Genomic DNA, 18,360 nt, shown 5'->3' with positions numbered 1-18,360 from the left:
TCCCCTCCCACTCCTGTAAACAGAATCCTGGATGTTCCACCCAGTCTCTGGGAACAAGCAACCATAGAGGTCCGCAAGTTGCTAGAAAAAAGAGTCATCCAGCCAGTCCCAGCAGACCAAGTTGGATTCGGAACTTACTCAAGATTCTTTTTGGTTCCAAAGAAAATGGGGGACTGGAGACCTATCTTGGACCTCAGCCATTTTGTAAAAAAAAGAGAAGTTCCAAATGGTCACACTTCAGGCCATTCTTCCCTTTCTAGGGAAAGGAGATTGGATGTGCTCAATCGATCTCAAGGATGCGTACTACCACATAAAGATGGACAGATGCTCCAGAGATCACCTGTGTTTCCGGCTGGGAGCCAATCACTATCAGTTTCGAGCCCTGCCCTTTGGTCTCACTACAGCCCCCAGAGTGTTCACCAAATGCATGGCAGTGGTCACGGCTCACTTGAGGCATCTAGGATTCCAGGTGTTTCCATATCTAGACGATTGGATCCTCACTGCTACCACCAGGCATCAATTGATTCAGGCAATACAATCTACTCTGACACTTTACCATCACTTAAGTATTAGTCAATTTTGAAAAGTCTGCCTTGTCGCCATTGCAGCATACCATCTTTATAGGAGCAGAGTTAGATACCTCAACCACCAATCTACTTCTTCCAGTCAAAAGGGTCTCACTTCTTCGCCAGCATGTCAACTCATTGGTGTCAAAGAACAGAGCTTACAGCCGCAGAGGTCTTGAAGGTACTAGGTTTGATGGCAGCAGCAATTCCAGCCATTCCACTTGCAAGGATGCATATGCAAATTCTTCAATGGCTCCTGTTCACTCAATGGTCTTACCAGAAGTTACCAATGAGCCATATGATTCTCATCACAAATTCTTGCAAGAGAGATCTTCGGTGATGGTTGACGTGTCTTCATGTCACAATAGGAAGACCCTTTGTGCTCCCCCCCCAGTAGCCACTGTGACCATGGACGCTTCCCTGATCGGGTGGGGGGGGGGCATTTTCAGGGAAAGACTGCCCAAGGCACATGGACGGATCAAGAGTCACATCCGCATATCAATGTTCTGGAGTTGAGAGTAGTACTTTTGGTGTTGCAGTACTTCCAGGACTCTCTTCCTCTAGGTACAATTGCAATTCAGACAGACAACATGTCAGTAGTCTGGTACTTGAACAAACAGGGCGGAACCAAGTCTTACCCCCTTTGTCGAGAAGCCCTTAGGGTATGGCAATGGGCTGTGTCATCCCAGCGTTTTCTGTTAGCAACGCACATCCCGGGGGAAATCCAACGTGATATCGGACAAGCTGAGCAGGGCGATCCTGTTGCCTCACGAGTGGTATCTCAACGAACACGTTGCGGACTCGATTTTCTGCAAATGGGGCCAGCCTTGCTGCGACCTCTTTGCCAGTCACATCAATACCAAATGCAGAAGCTACTTTGCCTTGATACCACCTCCGGGACATCCCCTGAGAGATGCACTCGTACACGATTGGCCTCCAGGTCTCCTATATGTATTCCCGCCTATTCCATTGATACCCAGGTTTTTACAGAAAGCAAAATCGCTGGGAAGGACTGTTATAATCATAGCCCCCCATTGGCCTCGACAGATTTGGTTCCCTTTCGTTCACCATCATCTGCTGGAGGATCCATGGATCCTGGACCCAGTTCCAGACCTCCTGACACACACCCATCAGGAGACCTTCATCCTTCATTGCAGTCTCTAAAGCTGACTGCTTGGCTGATCCACTTCCCCAAAGAGCCAGGCTTCATTCACTCTCAGATGACACAAGACAAATTCTATTGTCTTCTCATAAGCCATCCACCAGAAAACTATATCACAGTAAGTGAAAAAGGTTCTCAGTTTGGGCCAGTATACAAAAAATTGACCCTTTCCGAGCTCCTCTGTCATCCATTTTAGAGTTTTTGACAATGATTTTTAAGGAAGGAGCAGCAGCTGCCACAGTTCGGGTTCAGTTAGCCACCATATCAAATTTCCACCTTGGATTCGATGGGTTAAATGTTATGGCCCATAAGTTATCTAAGGTTTTTCTTAAAGGTGTTTTTCACATGAGGCCTCCTGTCAAAATCCCTTATTCTCCCTGGAATTTTAATTTTATGCTATCTCAAATAATTCTTCCCCCCTTCGAACCAGCATCATCTTGTGATCTCAAATTTTTGTCCTGGAAAACTATTTTTCTAGTGGCCATTACTTCTGCCCACAGAATGTCAGAACTTCAAGCATTATCTATCAGACCTCCTTACATGATTTTCCATGCTGATAGAGTACCTCTCGGAACAAACCCCTCCTTTTTGCCTAAAGTCTGTCCCGAGTTCAATATCACTCAGGTCATTGAGTTGCCAGTCTTTTTCCCCAACCATTCCAGCAAATTGGAATACATGCTGCACAAACTTGACGTACATAGCTCAGATTTTATCTTGATAAAACTAAGGATATTAGAAAATCAGATCAACTCTTCGTATCCTTTTCAGAGGCCAGAAAAGGTAGACCAGTGGCTAAGACAACCCTTTCAAAATAGTTATCGGATTGTATCTCATTTGTTCATGGAAATGCTAACATACCTTTACCACACAAAGCAAAGGCTCATTCAACCAGAGCCGTTTCTACGTCTTTTGCTTTTCAAGCTAAATTGCCCCTTGACAACATTTGTGCTGCAACCACTTGGTCTAAGCCTCATACCTTTATCATTCATTACAAAGTAGATAAGGCTTCCAGGGACAGGTCTTCTTTTGGTTCCACAGTCCTGAAAAATGTACTCCCATGAGCCACCCAGGATTGCAGGTGCAAGGGACGCTACCCATCAGTGAGAATAAACGGCGAGAGTTAACTTCACATAAAGAAGTTATGTACTCACCATAACGTTCCATGTGAGTTGTTTATCTCGCCTTTATTCTCACGTCCCTCCCTCCATCCCCCTCTTGGGTGACAGTTGTCCTAGAGGCTAGTACCGTCCTGGTTGTTCAATACTACTACTTCCTTCTTGGGGAGTGCACCCCTTACAGGGGTATATCTACATGCAGCAAACAAGATCTGAGGTAATTCCAGCAGTGCATCATGGGATAAGGGGCTTGGTCTCGAGCAACTGGCAAACCTTGAGCTTTGCTATAGTCCGTGTCGGAGCCGAGGATTGGCTCCGAACCCATCAGCGAGAATAAAGGCAAGATAAACAACTCACATGGAATGTTATGGTGAGTACATAACTTCTTTTTATGAATTATTAGCACCATTAGGTTTGCTATTTATAAATCATTAACTGCAAACAGCTGGGTACATCTGTTTATACCCACTTCTCTTCCTTTATTCCCTTCCTCCTTCCTTACCTTTCACTTTCCTTTTCCTCTTGCTTGCATCCTAATCAGTTATGTTCATTATTTCCTACCATTTCCTTATTTATTCTGAAACGTCTGATGTCCTTTCATTCCCAGTTCCTTTTCTTCCTCTGATGAAAACAACGAAAAACCAGGATCCAAACACCAAATTTATTAAAACCTCATTTTCTTCCTCTCCCTGTAATTTATTTATTCATTTATTCACTTCTTGTGTGGACAGCGTGGTATCTCTTCCATTTTCTGGTTATTGCTTTCTCATTCCCACACATTAATAAACCAATTGACTCCTTTCTATTTTCTGATATCCTGTGCTGAAATCCTAGTATAAACAATGTCATTGTCCACTCTCTCTCTTTCCAGCTAGTATTTCTTCTACTAAGTGCTCCATGTCTTGAATGAAATCCCACATACCTTCACAATCCCAAAAAAGTGCCTCCAAGCCCCCCTCTCTTTCCCACATCTCTAACATACATTCTATACTCCCACAAACATTTTAGCCAACCTACTTGAGGTATAAAAATATTTATGAACTTTATTTGGGGTTAATCAGTGTCTCTTTAATTGATGGCAGGTGTGTTCCCAAGAATACTGAAAGCTGTAGTTAAATCAAAAGGTGCTTCAACAAAGTTTTAGTTTAAGGGTGTGCACACTTATGCAACCAGCTTATTGTATATTTTAATTTTTATATATTTTTTCCCCTAACAGATTTGTTTTTCAATTGAATTGTAGAGGTTATAGGTCACATTAAAGGTGGGAAAGTTTTGAAATGATTTGTTGTGGTCTTATTTTTTTATATCACAAAAACCTGGCATTTTAATAGGGGTGTGTAAATGTTTTATATCCACAGTATATGCCGCCCATCCTTCTGAAACTTGTTCATCTCACCCAAAATATTTCTCAGCACTTTTAACCCCACATCTGGGGAAGGTCACCTCCACACTCGTGATCATTATACCTTCTAGTGTTCCCTTCCCCCTGCTATCCTGCCTTTCTTATCTTCAATTTTATTTCGAACACTCAAGTTTTCTTCAACAATAGTGCTACTCCTCTCTGTTTTGTATTCCCAATGCTGAGCTTGCCACTAGGTTATAACCTTTCCCTCTTAGCTTTTGATGATCGATATTACTCATATGCATCTCCTTCAGGGCTGTCACCTTGGGCTTTAAATCTCCTAACATGATTTTACTCCCATGCACATTCCACGATCTTATTTCCAAAGCCTCTTCTTTCCCCAATACTGCTGTTTATTTGTACTGTTGGCTTCCCTCCTCCTTTGACTTTTTTCTTCAATTTTCTCCCTTCCTTCTTCTTATCCTACTACCCCTTTGCTTGTATTTTGTCTACTGTTCATACCTCCTTCAATATTATCCTTTGCCCTCTGTTTCTTGTATGCCCCACTCATTAACTAATTACAAACCTGTATACATCACTTCCAATTTCAGAGCAATAACTTCTCTAAGCAGCTTGACTGCTGACTTGTGCCCCCTTCATGTCATAACTATTACAGCACAACAACTTGCAAAGACTCTGCGGCCCATGCTTCTCTCTGTTTTCCCTTTCCTGCTTTCCCGTGTTCTCAGTAGTTCTCCTCAAAACCTTGCTTTCTCCCCTTCATTCAGCTGAGTTTTTCTGGTCACATCATACCCATTTATTTCTCTCCCAATACCCCTCATCCTCTTTCCTAGTTACTTACTTCATAGCTTCTCTTGCCATCTCTGTCCTTTCTCTTAATGTGTATGATCCCTTTCTGTCTCTTCTTCCTTCTATCCCATGCTTTATTTGTCTAGTGATTGTAACCCTTGTATTTTCTCCCTCACCTTTATCATAGTTCCTCTTATTGTATCCAGCTGCTTCCTGTCATAATATACACACTATGCCCCAAATCCAAACAAAAGATTTGCTCCTTACTGCATTTTAATACCCCTTTCCAGTCACTGCATTGATAAAATGCACAGCTTTACGTAAATCTATTTACAAGCCATTTTACCATATATGTTGTTGCACCCTGAACTGGTATTTACATCATTCACATTCAATCTCCTTCCCATTTACTCCCATGCATTTACTATCATAGTGAAAAATCACCCTATCACATGTACATTATCAATTACAGGTTCATCACACAATTCTTATGTGAGTGCAAAGAAAAAGAATAAGGTATGTACAAACAGTAATTCTCCATTCAAATCCATTCTTATATATATTCCACATCCAGATTATATTTTCTTTAAGTTCTTGAAAATATCCTCTTTCATACTGTTTATCCCCATGAAAGTAAGAGATATCCATAACCTACTATATCCTGTTATACTAGGTGAAAAGCAGAATATGCGTAACACATCCACAACTGGAGAGTGTATTGGAAAAAGAAGAAAAAAACAAAGGAAAACAGCACCAGTATAAACCTCAAGTCCCCACAACATTCAGCTATGTCTAAAGTCAGTCTCCCTTTACTTGTTCTGTCATCATGTCTTTCATGTCATATCCCACCTCTGTTCTGTTAGATGAAACATAAAACTCACCGTGGAGTCCAATCTTGCACTTTCCGATCTCTTTCCCTGTGTGTTCTCACTCTCTCAGCTTCTTCTGTCTCCTAAATAATGAAAAGTATGCAGTTTCACTTTTCTGATACACCTGAGCTTTCGACTCCTCCTTGGCATTTGCATCTTTCTCTTGGGTTACATCCATCCCTTCCCATATCCTTAGGTTGACTGGTTTCCAAATAAAGACCAGTGCTTTTGATGGGTTATTAAATGATCTCATGGTGCCTTGTGCTTGAATTTATGTCATGGCCAGCTATAACATTCTCCATCATTGCCCCTCCCCCTTGCACGCTTTAATGACTGGCAGCATCACATTTTTTCTTGCTGTTGTCTCAACGTAATCATGATCCGCGGACACTACTGAGTCCTCAACCTTTAGCCTTTTTCCAGGCTGCCATAACTCCTTCAACAATCTCTCTCTTAATTCATATGTCTGCAGTCGGATGGTTATCGCTCTGGGTCTCTTGATGTGTCTCTCGCTCAGGGCACCATGCGGTACAGTGTATTGTTCCAACACAGATCTCATCTTGTGGGATTCCATATTTCTGCAGCAACTGTTTCACTTCCTTTATGCCATCTGCTCCCTCCAAATTCTCTGAAACCCCCAACAACTTGATGTCTTTACCTGTTACCCTCTCTTCAAGATGAACAACCTTATCTTCTAGACGGTCTGGTCTGGCCTCTGTAGTGCCTACATGGACATTTTATTCCTCATTTTATGCTAACAAATCTTGGGTAACAGCTACATGCTCATTTAATCCTTCTCTGACTTCATACAGCCTTTCATTTTTCATTGCAGTATTGCTCACCAAGGTGTTTTTTACATCTTTTTATGTCTGTCCAAATAACTCCTAGCATCAAAGGGGTGGGGGTTGCGATAGTTAAGATGTTTACCTCACAGATACAGGTACGAGGTTTGATTCTCATCTTTGAAGGAGATTGGCTAGGCTTAAAATGGCTGTCAAGGGCATCTAGCCTAGTACTTTCCTATGAACCTTGTGTCTCGATGCTCCTCCTAATGACTCTGTACCATTCATGCTGACAACCTCTTTCTTTTTCCTTTTTTTGGAAACTTTCTGGGGCATGAAAACTTCACGTGTGCTGTGAGTCATTGCTTAGTCTAATTCTATCAACAAAGTATAACTTCTTCACTTTTAATACGAGTACTGCAGCAGAGCTCCACAGAATGATGTTCACTCATCTGGAATGAACTTTTCGTAAGGACTGTCTTGAAATTCACATTTTCATTTAATCTTTATGTTGAACAAGAATTTAATAGAACTTGCCATGCAGATTCTTTATAATCATGGGCATTTATTAAATCTCCACCATAAGCATGTAATGTCATCTGTGCTAAAAGTTAGAAGAGAAACTGTTTATAGTTGGTACAGACTATTGAATGTTTATAAAGGGTATTTTTTGTCTGTAGCATGAACAATAGTAGTTATAAATCTCCAGGTTACTTTAGCTGTGCGTCAGCAAATGTTATCTATGCTATAAATTGTTCAACATGCACTGAGTTTGTATAGTTCACACAAAAAGGGGATCTGGTAAAAAGGTTTATTTTCTCTGTTTAACATGTGGTGTTAGATGCTCATGCTGTAGGTTTAATAAATGCTGGTTTTCATAGCAGCTTTATCTGATGTTATCCATGTCATCATTCATCCCGATAGGGTGTAGGATCCGATATTGGATCCGAGCCGGCAATATACTGCAGACTGATCCAAAGCTCTAGCTCCACCATCTCCCTTGATGCCCTGCTACACTCTAACCACCATATCTCATTTGCCATGTTTCTATGCAGACGCCATTCCTTGGCTCTGGCTACAGATAAGTGCTTTCTACTTAAATTCTTTGGCTAGTTGGTGTAGTTAATGTAGTTTAGTGTTTTTTTAGTGGGTTTTATAGTGTGCATTCCCTCTTGTAGTACCTCCCTTCCTTTAGTTTAGCCTTTTAGTGAACTTAGTTGTTAATGATGGTTTTTGGAGCCCCTTTTCCCTTAGCTGTTGGGGCTTAGCTGTTCGGGTTTGTGTGTGTGTGTGTGTCTTTGTGCGCATGTGTGTGTCTGTGCTTAGTTTCTTAGGGAAGTTATGGCTGATAAGCCCTCAGGCTTCATGAAATGCTCCTCATGTGGTTGGAAGATGGATGAGGAGTACTTGTATTGTTTGGACGCTCCACATCTGGAGGCTGAATGCAACATTTGTGCCGCATTTAACCCCAGGGCCTAGATGGAGCGCCACAACAAGCTCGTTTTGAGGGGATCTTAAAGCAGAAGGGTGGATGGTCTCCCCAACCCCCATCTTCGGAGGAGTTTGTGTTTCTGAAGGCTTTTGGGATGGGCCCATCTACTTCCTGGGTGGCCCCCCACTGATGACTTAGTAGATTTGATCACCAGCAAACAAAGAGCCCCCCCAAAGGTTCCTCTGCAGATCCGAAGAGGAAGACCCCTTCCGTTCCATTGACTCCTTCTAAGAAAGTGAGGCTGTTGGATTCTAGGTCCCCAGATCCGGGCAGTCTCTTGCATCTGGGGCTTCTCCGGATCAGAGGCCCTTGGATCTGACCAAGGTCAGGCCATCCTCGGATCTGACCAGTTTATCAGATCCAATTGCTGTGTCAGCTCGGCCTTTGAGTCTGACAAGGTCATCAGATCTGATTATAGTTTTGGAGGAGGTAGCTGCTCTGTCTACCTCCAGACTGGCAGTTCAGTCATTTCTGAGGAGCCGGAGTTGAACCCCGGAACACCACAGCAAGTCAGTGATTTCTTCTCTAAGTCTACTCACTCCTCTTCCTCCTGAAGGTCTTCAAGGAGTCTCTTACCCTCGGACATGGACAGGATGATGAGGAGCTTCCTCAAGGTCCAAATAGAGTTGGGGCTCCTAGCTTCTCTTATCCATTTGGCTAGAGGGCCTTCAGTCCTCCCTGTTTCTCATTCTCCTCTTCCAACCCCATGGCTCTGGAATCTTGGGACCCGGACGCCCGGGGCAGATCCTGGCGAGGCCGAGTATCCTCCTTTTCTCAACCCCATCAGGGTCCCTGGCTTGTTCTCTTCCTCCACCCTCAGTCCAGAGTGAGCCCTGTGCTGGAATGGCCAATGCCAGCTCTGTGGGGGCAGGATCTGATACCGCTTTCTCTGACTGTTCCCCTTCCCCTTGGTGTGTTGGCTTTTGATAGCTCCAGACCGGTATCATCCGATGGTTGTGGTGCTGTTTTCAGACTCGTCCCTCCTCTCCGGGGGACTTTTCCCTTGGACATGGGGGATGGGACCACTTTCAGCCCCTTGGCTTTCTGGGTGTTAGAGAGGAACTTATCCAGGGCTGGAGTTTCATGTACAGTACCTCCCAATCCCTCCCTGCCTCTTTCCACTTTGGCTGGTGAGGCCTCCCATCCTTTCCAGGTCAGCCTCCTGTTTGAGCCTTCGGAGGTTCCTCCCCGCTGGGAGTCCCTGCTTCTTCTGAGTCCTCCCTGGAGCCCCCCATGGAGGAGGTACATCTTAAGAGCAAGTATAAGAGGAGGCACTTGGACCCCCCCCCCCCCCCCCCCGCTGACAAGTTAGTAGATTTGATCACCAACAGGGCCTGGAAGGAGCCCAACACGGTAGAGCCAGGCCCAAAAAGAGCAGACAAATATCTTAGCCCTCCTGCAGACCATTCTTTCTGGAGCAAAGGTGTCCCAGTCAATGCCATTGTGGCTACAGCCACCACCAAGAAGGAGCTGACAGAGCAGAGCTCCACGGTCCATCCCTGAACAGGGAGCACCAGGCGATAGACCATTTTGGGAAGCATGTGTATGCCTCAGCTACCTTTGAGCTGAGAGTGGTTAATAACTTGGCACACTTTACTCACCTCCAAAGGGAATTGGTCCAACAGCTTTCCACTTCCCTTACAGAGGTATTGCTGGTGGAAGACTTTAAGAAGGTGCCTCTCAAGCTATTCACTCTGACGTCTCTGGCAAACTCTTCGATAAGGTTAATTTCCAATGCTGCAGAAGCTACCCCCCAGTCAGCAGGTAACAGCATAGCTGTGAGGTGTCATGCTTGATTATGTTTATGCAGGTTTGTGGAACCCTTCAAAGCATCATTTACCAATGCCGTCTTTGATGGTTCTACTCTTTTTGGGTTTTCATTGAAGGGCACTTTGACCTGCAGTGAGTACAAATGGGAGATTTTGTCTGCTGTCGGGATCAAGCTTTTTACTCTTCAGTCGTCCTTCTCTAAGACCCAGTGAGGAGCCAGGAAGATGTGGTTCCAGAAGTCACATTCTCCCTTCCAGGAATCTCCTGATGACTCCTCTTCCAGAGACAGGGGGAGAGGTTTCAATGACCAATGCCACTCTCGAGGCAGGGGGGGTCCGCAAAATCAGGGCTCCAGGGAACCCTTCTCTGAGCAAGCCCTATCAGCGGTTCTGAAGCATTGCCCGGCTGCTCTGCCCTGGAGGCAGTTGGGGTCACATTTTCCTACAGCCACTAGCCTGGACACACATCACCTCCGATCAGCACCATTTCCAGGGGCTATTTCATTCCCTTTTTAGAACCCCCTCCTATGAGAAGTTACCTCCCTGATGTTCTACCCAGTCAGAGGGAATTGGCCTTCAAAGAAGTTGAACAACTTTTTCAAAAAAGAGCCATTCAAGAGGTCCCAGCAGGACAGAGAGGATCCGGTACTTATTCTCACTTCTTTTTAGTGCCAAAAAAGACGGTGGACCTGCGTCCTATTTTGGATCTCAGCGAGCTCAATTTTTCAGTCGAGAAGTCAAAGTTCCAGATGGTCACTGCTCAGTCCATTCTGCCTCGCTTATGCAAGGATGATTGGATGTCCTCAGTAGATCTCCAGGACACCTACTATCGCATCAAGATAGACAGACATTCCAGGAGAAATCTTCGCTTCCAACTAGGAGCCAATCATTACCAGTTCAGATCCCAATTCTTCAGTCTCACCACAGCCTCCCAGGTATTTACCAAATGTATGGCAGTGGTAGCAGCTCACCTGCAGCTATAAGGGTTTCAGGTCTTTCCATACTTCGACGATTGGCTCCTCATGGCACCTTTGAGGCTTCAACTGCTACAAGTGATCCATTATGTTCTTCCCCTCTTTCATCAGTTGGGGGTCACTGTCAACCTTTTGAAATCTAGTCTGGTCCCCACACAACAGTTAGAATTCATAGGAGTTCTGTTAGACTCCATTCAAGAGATTGCAGCATTACATCTACTCAGAGTTAGTTGATCTGGGAACAGGTCACTCAGATTTTAGACCTGTCGCATCCCCTGGTTCACTTGGTTCTTCAAGCCCTCGTATCGTGGCCTTGGCCATTCATCTCATTCCCCTGGCAAGGTGCCACATGTGAGTGTTGCAGTGGACTTTAGCAGTTCAGTGTTCGGCTCTGTTTCATTCACTCTCCATGACCATAAAACTGATGCCTGCATGCAGATGACACCTTCTTTGACTGCTTCAATCTCAGGTTCTCACTCTAGGCAGGCCCTTTTCTCTCCATCCGTCCAAGGCCACAGTAACCATGGACGCTTCCTTGTTGGGTTGGGGGGGGGCATTTTCAGGATAAGACCGTCCAAGGCGCATGGTCCACTGTAGAGATCAAGTTGCACATAAACGCCCTAGAGATGAGAGCAGTTCTTGTATTGTTGCAAGCCTTTTAGGACTGCCTCCCTCTAGGGATGATTGCAATTCAGACAGACAACATGGCTGTGGTCTGGTAGGTCAACAAACAGGGGGAACACAATCTTACCCATTGTGCAGAGAGGCCATGAGAGTGTGGGAATGGTTGCTGTTTTCTGGGCGCTTCCCTCTTTTGCAGTGCATTTACCCAGGGACTCCAATGTGTTGGCTGACAGGCTCAGCAGATTGATCTTGAGCACTCACAAGTGGTCCCTCAGTGGTGAAGCAGATTTTTGACCATTGGGGTCAGCCCTGCTCTGACCTCTTTGTCTCCTCAGCCAACCACAAATGCAGCAGGTACTTTGCCGTGATCCCACCCTCTGGGGGAGTCACCGAGGTATGCTATAGTCCACTTTTGGCCACCGGGTTCCTGTTCCTCTAATTTCCAAGGCTCTGCAGAAAGCACAATGCCTGAAGACATCCCTTATCCTCATTGCCCCTTTCTGGCCTCATCAACCATGGTTCCCCTTCATCAGGTCTCATCTGAAGTATCCGCCCTGGGTACTGGATCCCCGTCAGCATCTAATTTTCCCTCCATCAGGGCTTCCTCTCCCAAACCTTTGGACCCTTCATCTAAGTGCATGGTATCTCTAATTCCAGTGATTTTAAAGTGGTCCAGGCTAGTGTCTCCCATTTAGCATATTATTCTAGCTTCCCAGAAACCTTCCACTAGAAAGGTTTATAGTAGCAAGTGGAAAAGGTTCTCTATTTGGGTCAAGAGCAGGAATCTGTATCCCTTTTCTGCTTCTCTTTCTAACATCTTTTTGTTTTGTCCTCCCTTTTCCAAGCTGGAATAAGTTTCTGTACCATCAAGCTTCAATTGGTGGCAATTTCTAACTTTCACGAGAACAGTGAGTCTACTTTTTCATCTAGGCTTTGTAAAACGTTTATGAAAGGGGTCTTCCTGCTTAGACCACCCATTAAGGATCCCTCACTTTCTTGGGACCTTACGTTGGTTTTGCAGTCTCTGAACAGGAGTCCTTCTGAGCCTTCTAGTTCCTGTGATCTCAAATTCCTGTCTTGGAAGATGGCCTTCCTGGTTGCTGTAACCACTGCTAAGAGGGTCTCTGAATTGCAAGCTCTTGCCATTACTCCTCCTTACATGATTTTTCACAAGGACAGAGTTTCTCTTAGGATGAATCCCTCCTCCTTGCCCAAAGTTGCTTCTGAATCAAATCTGAACCAATGTATTCAGCTACTGGTGTTCTTTCCCAGTTATTCCAACAAAGGAGAGTACATTCTATATACCTTGGATGTACACTGACAATGACGGTTTTACCTACATAGGAAGTTAGAGCAGCTGTTTGTGGCTTTTTCCACTAATAGATGCAGTCTTCCAATTTCTAAGGTCACTCTTTGTAAGTGGATCTCTAGCTGCATTGCCACAGGCTACATTCGTACACATCTTGAGGTTCCAGGAAGAATCAAAGCTCATTCTGCGAGGTCTGTGGCTATCTCTTCAGCCTTTTTGGCAAGGCTTTCTGTTGATGACATTTGTGCTGCTGCCACTTGGTCTAATCCTCACACCTTTATATCTCATTGCAAGATATATTTGATTTCTAGGAGCAGGGCAGCCTTTGGCACCACACTCTTCTGGAATGTCCTTCCTTGAAGCCTCCCAGGATAAGTGGTAGCTGGGGAATCTGACCCTATGGTGATGAATGATGACATGGATAACATTAAATAAAGAGTTATGTACTTATCATAACTTGACGTCTGTGTTATCCTATGTATTCATTTATCATATTTTCCCTCCCACCATCCCCCTGCCTTGTGGATCATAGAGGAAGTTAGAGTGTTTTCATTTTAGTTTTGCAGGAGTAGCCTTTAGGAACACAACAGCAAACTCAGTCTGGGGGTTAGAAAGCAGCAATGCATCATGGAAGATGGAGGAGCTAGAGCCTTGGCTCTATCTGTAGTATGTTGCTGGCTCGGATCCATTATTGGATCCTAGACCCTATGGTGATGAATGATGACAAAGGATAAAACAGATGCCAAGTTATAAGTACATTACTCTCTTTTTTCTTATAGGGGCTTCCATACTTGAAGAAAGTGCAGTTGTGGAAAATGTTACCATAACAGTAGATGTTCTCCTCTTCATTGTTGCAGTATTCTTAATTCTAGGGAAATATCCTGCCAAGGATAGTCCAACTTCCAGTCAGTGTACCATAGCCCTTAGTACTTACAGGCACTGTATGTCACACACATGCTCCCCTAGCAAAATGTAGAGCATAAAGGTGGTACATGGACTCACACTCTCAGAACTGAAAAAGCCCCAGGAGAAACACAAGGTCAGTAAGGGACAAGGAAGAACATGTGCATCCAGAAGAGAAAAGGGAGAAGAGACCCTCAGCCAGGAGGACAAGAAAGAACAGGCTACAGCAGAGAGGCAGGAGGGAGTGAATACTGCACCAGTGAAGAGAAGAACCTCTCCTGTTAAAAATTTTACACAACTGTACTATGTCCTTCCATATCATTGTTGCAGTATTCATAACTGAAGGGAGATTACAAAAGCTCAAGAGAAAACCTGAGAGGAAGACAGCCCTGAGGAGCCATCCAGAAACCCACACAGGATAGCCCTTTGAGTAACATCCAACTTGTAATGCTTAGTGAAGGTATGAACAAAACACCAAGTAGCAGTCTCAAGGATGGAATTAGTATCTAGCCCCCTGAAAAGGCACCAGAAGAGGCAACAGCCCTAGTAGAATTAGCTTTTACTGATGAGGAAAGACATTTACCATGAAAAGAATAGCAAAAAGAAATGGCTTTAGAAATCCAAGAAGAGATGGTTTGCTTAGAAACAGCTAAACCCAAAGACCTGGGATGAAAAGAAACAAAAAACTGTCCAGATTTGCAAATAACTGTAGTTTTATCCAGTGGAGAAGGAAAAATGGAAGGCACATGAATAGACTGATTAGGTGACAACTCATTGACCACCTTGGGCATAAAAGAAGGGTTAGTATGAAGAGACACCCTATCTCTGTGGAAAACTAAGAAAGGAAGAGTAGCCATGGGAGCCTGAAGTTTAGACACTTTCTTGGCCGAATTGAGAGGCAAAAGAACAGTCTTCCAAGTACAATGTTGTAAGGAAGCTGAAGTAGCGGTCTCAAAGGGAGCCTGATTCAATTTTTCAAGAACAAAACTGAGGCCCCAGGAACATGGAATAGGTTTCCTGGGAGGCCTGATATGGAGGACACCTTTAAGAAATTGCTTGACCTCAAATCTAGTGGCCAGATGAGAAGTCAAGGGCAGACTAGCAGAAATTGCTGACAGGTGAGCTTTAACTGAAGAGTATGCCAACCCAGCATGGAGCAGATCATACACATAAGAGGGAATCAGAGGAACCACTTCAGATAGGGAATCCAGATGTCAAGACAGGCACCAAACTGAAAATCTTTTCCATTTGGACAAATATGATTTCCTGGTAGTGGGCTTCCTAGCCTTCTGCAGGACCTGGTATAAAAGGGATCAAAACCCTATCACCCACAGCATCAGTTGAAGAGTGGACAAGTGAGGCTGGATGTGGAACCCCTTGTCTTGTATGAGAAGGTCCACCCAGTGCGGTAACTTTTAGTGATTGCCCTTGGCCAAGTGAAAAAAAGAAGGGGGAACCAGTGCTGTCTGGGCCAAAAGGGGAGTCACTAGCAAGATTCTGTGAACGTCCTGCCTGATCTTGTGCAATACTTGTGATAACAGAAGAAGGGGTGGAAAGGCATACAGAAACATCCCATTCCAAGGAAAAGACAAGGCATCCACTTTCTAGGCCAGAGGACTTGGGACTCTGGAACAGAATAGAGGAAGTTGTCTGTTCAGTGAGGAGGCAAGATCATCTGCTTGAGGAATACCCCACAGATGGGCAGTGTCTAGGAACACATCTTTGTGAAGCATCCATTCATGAACTTGTGAGCTGGACCTGCTGAAAGATTCTGCTACTATATTGTGCTCCAAGGAAATGTAAACAGCCTGAAGAGTCACTTGCTACTGAACAGCTAGATCCCAGACCTGAAGAGCTAGTCTCCAAAGAAGGTAAGACCTTGTACCCACTTGTTGACGAACATCACTCTGGTATTGTCTGTGAAAATTGAGGGGCCCAGGATGAAAGAGGGAATGAAAAGCTGGCAGAGCTAGAAGCAGAGCCCTCATCTCTTTTATAGTGAGGTGGTCTGACCTCTGATGAACAGGTCAGAGACCCTGTACCTTGAGACAGCCAAAGGAGACCCCCCCATCCCCTGTCTGAGGCATCTGTAAAGAGCTCTTGAGTTGGGACTGGAGCCTGGAAAGGAAGCCACAGGTTGAGAGAAAGTTGATGAATCCATCACTGAAGATCAAGCTTGAGAGAAGGGAGGAAGAGGACTGGAAAGTCCGGGGGGGCAGTGCTGGAGCCACGCTGACGTTTGAGGTACCACTGTAGTTTTCTCATGTGGAGCCTGGACAGAGGGAGCATGGGAATGGTGGAAAGCATGAGCCTGAGGACCCTGGAGAAAGTCCCTGGCTGTAACTGAAGCCAGAGGAAGAAGAGACTGGAAAAAGGCAGTAAGAGACAGAACCTTGGGGCAGGCAGATGTGCCAGCATGGGGATGGTCTGGATCCTGCAACCAAAGAAAATATGATCTTGAGAAGGGGTTAGAGCCACTTTCTGAAAGTTTATGGTGAACCCCAGACTCTGCAACAGGGAAACAGTAAACTGGAAATCCTGAAGCAGAGCTTTGGGGGAAGAAGTTTGAATGAGTAAGTTGTACAGATAAGGAAAGATTTGAACTTCACTCATCCTGCAAAAAGATGAATACCATAGGAGCCAAAGGGCAAAGCAGACAAAGCAGAGAACTGAAAATGCAAGGAAGAAACAGAAAAAACTAAAAATTTCTGAAAAGGGATAGATGGAGATATGAAGGTAAGTATCCTTGAGATCCAGAGAGACCAGAAAGGCCTGGGTAGAAGAAGCCTTAAGCAGCATTTTACCTTCACCTAGGATGAAACATTAATACAAACAAAAAATGATTGACTTAAACATTTGGCTTAGTTTCTGGTGTCGCAAAGGGGATCCAATGTCTTTCAGCCTGGGATGACATAGTCGACAGACCTTGATTCTTTGACAGAAATGGTCTTCATCTGTCACCCTGGGATTTCAGTTAGTGGCTAAGGCTCTTGCCACCCCAATAGTGCCTTTTTTTTTAGGCAATGCCACAAGAACAAAATTCCTAATGCAAAAATACCCTCTAAAAACAACCTCAAGGTTATGCTGCTAAAATCTAGAAGTCTAAACCAGAAACTGCACTCACTGGAAGCAGTCCTCACCTTAGAAGATTTCATTTATGCAGTCACTGAGAACTGGTTTAAGGCTACAACGAGCACCCCAGCTATACCAGGTTACATTTCCTTCCACATGTTCAGACTGCAAACTGTAAGTGTGAGAACTAAGCGAGGTATACATCAATATTCATTAAAGATAAATACACCTCTATACTGGTTAAACAGCACGATTCCATTGAATGATTTCAGGTGCAAGGTAAAATCCCTCTTCAGGTCATTGCCAGCTATAGGGCCCTCTTCATGAATCAAGGAATCCACTCAGCCTACTTGGATCTTCTTGAGTCAATCAAGATACAACCAAACACTTGTAAAAAGTATGCTGATAATAAAAATAGAATGGTACAATAACAAGAAACTACTAAAAAAGCAAAAAAGTACCAAAACTAAAACAGGTGAAGGTAAAACAAAATACTTTAATGCACACAAAAGAGAGTAAGCGCTTTTACGGTGTGCCCTCACCGCTTCATCAGACTGTTGTCAACTAGTAACAAAAGCACTTAAATAGCATAAGTTAATTAGTCAATTAAGGCACTACTAAAAGCATCAATTATCTGAAAGAAGAATGTCACAACTGAAAAACAGGCAAATGAAACTTATAAAAAGCATAAAAAATATGTATAAAAAAATCCTGTACTTCGTGTTTGAGAGATCTAGCTTTTAAAAAAGTTTGAGGGACAGCTTCATTAAGACTTGGTGTTGTATCAGCATTAAGAGACAGAATCCATTTTTGCTCTGCAGATTCTGTGCTATTCCTAAAGTCTCCCCTTCTTAGACTTTCAGGAATGATCTCTCACACAAGAAATTTAAAAATTATGTTCTTGTCCATGGCACATAATATACTTAGCAAGAGCATTAGTGTCTTTCCTGTTTCTAATGTCTCTCTGATGTTCCAACACCCTGTCTTTGAGTTGTCTATTACTCATGCCTACATAAAAAGTAAAACAAATAGTGCAGTAACTAAAATAAACAATGTTCTTAGTCCTGCAATCAGAATAAAAGTTTGTATCTATTTTGAAGTGCATGTTAGGGTGCATGTAAGTAGGGTTGGGGTGTATAAACTTGCAGGCTGTGCAATTCCTGCATTTAAAAGTGCCATGCCTCTCTGACTGTAAAACCTTGTTAAAAGTAGAAGTATTGTAGCACAAATGCCTTTTCAAAGATTTATTTTTAAAAGAAAAGTGTAGAACAGTGTTAGTGGCATTTCTTAATTCATCTACAGTATCCAAAATGCCCCATAACTGATGCGGATAAGGAGAGGGGGGGCAAATGTAGACCATATTACGCTGCTGCATCTAACACTGAAGCCATAGCTACAGAACAAAGGACAGGATTGATTAGGTTTCCCCTTACATACTCTTCTGATGTTAGTAGTGTATGTGACATTGTTAAAAAGAACTGGGGCATTTGGAATACTGTAGATGAATTAAGAAATGCCATAGACACTGTTCTACACTTTTCTTTTAAAAATAACACATCTTTGAAAAGGCA

The 18,360-nt window shown here is 43.9% G+C and overlaps 1 protein-coding gene across 1 annotated transcript in view; it reads left to right on the top strand.

Annotated features, from left to right (window-relative positions):
* The window catches only part of LOC122790858, a 1,163,840-nt gene that overhangs the window by 952,182 nt on the left and 193,298 nt on the right, over positions 1-18,360 (top strand). The window lies entirely within an intron of this gene.

The sequence above is a fragment of the Protopterus annectens genome, chromosome 1.part2 (assembly GCF_019279795.1).
Source record: "Protopterus annectens isolate FY-2018-M chromosome 1.part2, PAN1.0, whole genome shotgun sequence".
NCBI classification, from domain to species: Eukaryota; Metazoa; Chordata; order Ceratodontiformes; family Protopteridae; genus Protopterus; species Protopterus annectens.
Note: the sequence above shows the minus strand (reverse complement) of the source record. Positions and strands in the feature narration are given on the sequence as shown.